The sequence below is a fragment of the Arachis ipaensis genome, chromosome B08 (assembly GCF_000816755.2).
Source record: "Arachis ipaensis cultivar K30076 chromosome B08, Araip1.1, whole genome shotgun sequence".
In the NCBI taxonomy this organism is placed as follows: domain Eukaryota; kingdom Viridiplantae; phylum Streptophyta; class Magnoliopsida; order Fabales; family Fabaceae; genus Arachis; species Arachis ipaensis.
In genome coordinates, this window is record NC_029792.2 from 28,681,045 (window position 1) to 28,687,763 (window position 6,719).

The following is a 6,719-nucleotide window of genomic DNA, read 5'->3' on the forward strand; positions in this document are numbered from 1 at the left end:
GTCATTGGACGACAGCTGGAGTATATTCTCTTGGATATCTAATACACAGACCGAGTCCAGGAGATTAGTATCTTTGTGGTATAGGCTAGAACCAATTGGAAGCCATTTCTGGGATCCAGAAAGTCTATACCTTGTCTGTGGCATTCCGAGTAGGATCCGGAAAGGGATGACTGTGACGAGCTTCAAACCTGCGAATGTTGGGTGCAGTGACAGTGTGTAAAAGGATCAATGGATCCTATTTCGACGCTAGCGGGAACCGACAGATGATTAGCCATGCGGTAGCTCTACCTGGTATTTTTCATCCGAGACGAGAAATCTAACAGTTGATTAGCCGTGCAGAAATCGTAGAGGACCATTTTAACTGAGAGGATCCTACAGCTTGCCATGGAAGGGAGCACGCATGGTTGGGAGAAGGCAATAGAAAAGCAGAGGTTCAGAAGCAACAAAGCATCTCCAGACGCTTATCTGAAATTCCCACCAATGAATTACATAAGTAACTTTATCTTATTTTATGTTTTATTTATCTTTTAATTATCTAAATCTCATAACCATTTGAATCCGCCTGACTGAGATTTACAAGATGACTATAGCTTGCTTCAAGCCGACAATCTCCGTAGGATCGACCCTTACTCACGTAAGGTATTACTTGGACGACCCAGTGCACTTGCTGGTTAGTTGTGCGGAGTTGTGAGAAGTGTGAATCACAATTTCGTGCACCAGGTATCAATACTTGTCATTTATAGACCCCTAGTCGGTATATAACCAAATCCCGATGTATAAGCCGAACCAGGAGAAGACATCGTTCATCATGCCTAGAGCAAATTACTACTACGTGGTCATGCTATTTGGATTAAAAAATGCAGGGGCCACATATCAAAGACTGATGAATAAAGTGTTCGCACCTCACCTTGGGGACTTGTTGGTGGTATATGTAGACGACATGTTGGTGAAGACCAAGGATGATGCCCGTCTCCTAAGCAATCTCTCGCAAGTCTTCAACACCATAAGAATACATGGGATGAGATTAAATCCCGCTAAGTGCACCTTCACAGTGGAGGCTTAAAAATTTCTAGGATTCATGCTAACACAGAGAGGGATTGAAGCTAACCCCGATAAGTGTAGAGCGGTCCTGGAGATGAAGAGCCCGACCTACCTAAAAAAAGTCCAGCAGTTGAATGACCGACTTGCAGCTCTATCTAGGTTTTTGGCAGGATCGGCACTAAAATTCCTATAACTTTTTTCCCTACTAAGAAAAGGATACCAGTTCGAATGGACTCCTAAATGTGAAGAGGCATTTCAGGAGTTCAGAAGATTTCTAAGCCAACCTCCCATTCTTACCTGGCCAAAAGCGAGGGAAGAACTCGTATTATATCTAGCTGTCGCCGAGAAGGCCGTGGCATCAGCATTAATACGGGAAGATGAGGTCGGGCAGCATCCCGTCTACTTTACAAGCAAGGTGTTACAAGGCCCTGAGCTAAGGTATCAAAAAATTAAAAAGTTTGCATATGCCTTAGTTGTAGCATCTAAAAGGCTTCGGCCCTTTTTCAAACTCACACCATAAGAGTTCGGACAAACCAGCCCATGAAGCAAATCCTTCAGAAAGCAGACGTTGTAGGCAGAATGATCCAATGAGCTATAGAATTATCCGAGTTCGACTTGAAATACGAAACTCGGATAGCAATAAAAGCTCAGTGCCTAACCGACTTCATAACAGAGTATGCAGGCGACCAAGAGGAAGCCTCCACAATCTGGGAGATATATGTGGACAGGTCTTCCAATAAGTTCGGAAGTCGAGCTGGTATCATACTGGTCAATAAGGAGGGAACCCAAATAGAATTATCATTAAAATTTGAGTTTGCTGCCTCTAATAACCAGGCTGAATATGAAGCCCTGATTACGGGATTAAAACTCGCCAAAGAAGTCTGTGCTTCGAAGGTAATAATCTTCAGCAACTCTCAAGTGGTAACTTCCCAAGTTAACGGAGAGTATCAGGCAAAAGATCCCAGCATGAAAAGGAACTTGGAAAAAATGCTTGAGCTTCTTAAACAGCTCATTGAAACTAAAGTCAGGCATATAACAAGGGAGCTCAACAATAGAGCAGACGCTCTTTCCAAACTAGCAAGTACCAAGCCGGGAGGAAATAACAGAAGCCTGATACAAGAAACTCTCCAGGAGCCTTCAGTCGCAAAGACGGATAACAGGCTGGACATCTTGCCAGTCTCTGGCTTAGATCTCAGATGGATGACACCACTAGTCGAATATTTAAAATTTGACATCATTCCCAAAGAGCAAAAGGAGGCTCAAAAACTCAGAAGGGAAGCGCAAAACTATACCTTGGTACAAAATATCCTTTATAGAAGAGGAATATCTACACCATTGTTAAAATGTGTCCCGACCTCTAAGATTAGGTGAAGTTTTGGAAGAGATACACAATGGGATTTGTGGAAATCACCTTGGAGCAAGGTCTCTAGCCAGGAAGGTGATACGAGCCAGATTCTTCTGGCCGACCTTGCAGAAGGACGCCACTGACTTCGTTAAAAAATGCCAGCCCTGTCAAATGCATGCGAATTTCCACATCGCTCCCTCTGAAGAGCTCATTAGTATAACTTCTCCATCACCTTTTGCAAAATGGGGATTGGACCTACTCGGACCTTTTCCTCAGGGGACTGGACAAGTAAAATACCTTATAGTGGGAGTGGACTATTTCACAAAGTGGATTGAAGCAGAACCATTAGCCACCATTATAGCTCAAAGAAGTCGGAAGTTTCTTCACAAGAATATCATCATCTGATTTGGGGTCCCACACTCCATTACCACAGATAACGGCACCCAGTTTACCAACTCTACATTTAGGAGCTTAGTAGCCAACATGAAAATTAAGCACTAATTTACCTTGGTGGAGCATCCTCAGGCCAACAGACAGGCTGAAGCTGCCAATAAAATTATATTGGCAGGGTTAAAAAAGAGGCTACATGATGTAAAGGGGGGCTTGGGCTGAAGATCTCCCTCAAGTATTATGGGCTTACCAAACTACACGTCACTCAACCACTAGAGAGACACCCTTTCGACTTACTTATGACATAGAAGCCATGATCCCTGTTGAAATTAACGAGCAAAGTCCAAGGATGAGTTTTTACAATGAGGTCGGTAACGTTCAAGCCCATAAAGAAGAGCTCGAGTTGCTCCTAGAAGTCCGAGAACGAGCTCAGATAAGAGAAGCAGCACTAAAACAAAGGATGGCAACAAGGTATAACCAAAGGATCATTCGAAGAAGCTTTACCTCAGATGACTTAGTTCTCATCTGTAATGACATCGGGGTGAACAAGTCGAGAGAAGAAAAACTCGCTGCAAACTGGAAGGGGACCACACAAGATAGTTGAGATCTTGGGAAAGGGCTACTACAGGGTATCCAACCTAGGAGGCTCCGAGCTTCCAAGGTCGTGGCACGCTTGCAATATGAAGAGATATTACACCTAGAAGCGAACCTTACTCCCTGATGTACTCTTTTTCCCAACTTCACGATTTTTTTTTCCAAAAAAGATTTTGCTGAAGAGGGTTTTAACGAGGCATCAAAGCGAGGACTAGGGGTAGAAAATTCATTCCCTTAGTAGCAAAAGCACCCGTGTAAAGCCACATTTCATTAGTAATAATATATATATCTCTCTCTCTCTCTCTCTCTTATTTATCGTTCTCTTTAGAATTTTCATTTATCATTACTATGATACGCACCGACTTAACCTCGAAAAAGCGCAAAAATTCATTGTCTGACCTAGATGGTTGGCAAAATAAAGTGACGAGGTACAAGTCGGTGTAAAGAGGTTATAAAAGACGATCCTAATAGCTCGGAAACAAGATATCGAACGACTTACAAGTCGGAAAGCCCGAGCAGAACAAAATGCATCGCAAAATTGACCTAAGTTATCAAAATTTTCTTTGTAAAGCGAAAATTAAACGTACAAACAATGGAAAACAAAGAGATACGTAAATCCCTTAGGGGATCAATGCCCTCCTGAAAAACTTTGCAAAACCTAAAGTTCAAAAAAGCAAGGATTCCTCAAAAAAGGACCTTGTAAAACAGAAAAGTCTCATCAAGCAGCGAGAAAGAAGCGGTATGACATGAATAATAAAACGACTAATTCGTTAAAGGTCCTATGCAAAAAGGACCAGAAACAAAAATTGTTGTTTAAAGACCCTATTAAGGATCAAGTGTCAAAGAACATCCACAAACTATACAAAAGAATACATAAAAAGTATTCAAGAAAGGACCCACAAGCTAGGCCTTAATAACTTCATCACTTGGGACTAAGGAGAGGATTTGGATCATTAGTAGGAGAGGGGGTCGGATCGGCTGCAGGGGTCGGAGGAGTAGGGGCATCTCTTCGGCGTCAGTAGTCAGAGCCACTCTAGGTTGAGAAGAAGAACTCGGCAGAAGACCCTCCATTGGTCCGACCTCACGAGGAGGAGATTCAATTATACGCTGACCCGCCGTCTGCAGCTCGGAGTCAGTCTCAGGACGAGGAGGAAAAATTATCTCCCCACTAATGACAACTTTGTCGGGATGAAGAGGTGACAGGTCCAGGTCGGGAGCAATAACTCCGACCTGTTCCTTCAACACCCGAAACACCTCTTCAGTACCCTCGACAATGGAGTCCTACAAGTCTTGGTAACCCTCCCGAAGCTGCTCCACCTCCCTTTTCAAGTCAAGACTGGCCGAAAAGAGGTGTACATAATTCTGCTCAGCCTTCTCCTTCAAACCCTTAGCCATGGCATAAGAACACATTAACTGTTTCTCCCTTTCCTGGACTTGGGAGAGTTCTTCCTTCAGCCTAGAATTCTCCTCCTGCAGTCTCTTCTCATCTTCTTGATATATAGCAATTCGCCCCTGGAGATCCTCCAAAGAGCGCTGGGTCACACTTAAAGGGGTTTTTTCTAGTATATCAAGAAGAGATGTACAGACCCCGGCAGTCCAAATTCCTCCTCGGATTAAAATTTGAAGATGGTTATGGATGGTAGCATCATCCATAGAAATTTGGCTATGTAGAAGGATGTGCTTCCTGAAAAATTTTACTCTGTCAAACCCAGTGTCCCCGACGTTAGAGGCACCGGCTTCCGAGATCTTGCGTTTCTTCTTCTCAGGTTCTGAGGAAGAAAGGACTGGGGGGACATGGGCAGGGGGAGAAAGAGGAGGAGTAGGAATGGAATTTACCAAAATTGGCTAGGAGGAAGTCCCCAAGCCCGAGCTTTGAAGCCAAGGAGGAGTGGCAGAAGTTCCGACCTCTTGTGCAGCAGTTCGGGTGCGAGCATTCCTCTTTGCTTCCTGCACCTTTTGGTAAGCTGCTTTCAACCCGCTCTTCATTTTTTCTGAAAAAAGAAATAAAAGTGATTAGTGCACAAGTCGGAAGTAAGAAAAGTCGCCTACAAAAACCAAACACAAAAATCCCAAAGTTTCCTACAAGCAAATAGCGAAGGCACCCAAACCTACTCAGAACCTCCTCCTCCATTACCCAGTACACTCAATAAAAACAACAAAGCCAATAGAAAATGAAAAGTAACGAAAGACTAACCTTTCTGGGAGGAAAACTGATAGCAAGAAGGAAGGAGATGCCGAAAACGCTGAAAATCCCAGGAACGGAATTAGCAAGCACCAAAGTGTGAAGATACAAGGAAGAAAGTACGAAGGAAAAATTCGAAAAGAGGAAAGAGAAAGAGACGGAAGATATTTATAACATACTAGGGGCACGATGGTAAAACGACACAGCCATTAAAAGAGCGCGCCGTTACCAATGTAACTACCCTCCACGCGTAAATGCGAAAAGCCAAACAGACGCAACGGTTGATAAGACACGACGATTGACAATTTGAAATCACGTCGGTTTTTTAAAATCGAAATCACGTCGGTTTCTCAACTCGGGAATAAGATAACGACATAGGCAGTCCCGAACTCTATCAATACTCGAATCCAACTCCTATTAAAGAGATCGGACTCGAGTAGGGGCATTTTTCATACCCTGACCCAATTCATAAGCCAGACCCAAATTAAGTTAAAAGGCTCAATCATGAAGGTTGGCCTTTACCGCCTATCCGACCTCCACAAAGAGGTCAGGTTCAACACTAGCAGGCATTCAACGCTTATCCAAGCGAATAACTGCCTCCGTAAATCTCTCTCCCACTTCTAGAAGAGATCTTAACAACCTTAAGATAAAGGGACGGTTATTCACTGTTAGAAGTGGAGCTACTCCAACGGTTGTTATTGGCTCATCACCTATAAATACACTGATATTCTTTAGGTATACTTAAGTTCCAATACTCTTTAACCTGCTTAACCCTTTGCTGACTTAGGCATTGGAGTGTCTTGCAGGTACCACCCCCCACTCTTTCAAACACACAAGTCGGACGGTGACTCTCTGACGCGGGATAAGTCGAAGATCACTCCATTGAATGTTTGGGTCTCATAAGCAAGCCCAATCCACATCCGGTTTCAGGTAACCCCCGAAACAATATTATAAACGAGATACATTCATAATTATCTCGTTTACAGTATAAACGAGATAAATCAATGCAATATAAATTAGTAAAATACACTACAAATTACATATTTCAATAATTAAACTATTTTTTTTTAAATTTCCTAATTAACCCTCCTCTATTTTGTGTTTTGGTTTTTTTCTTGCTTTGATTTTTCTTTTCCATTTGTAATGGGTCTTCCCTCACAAAAAATA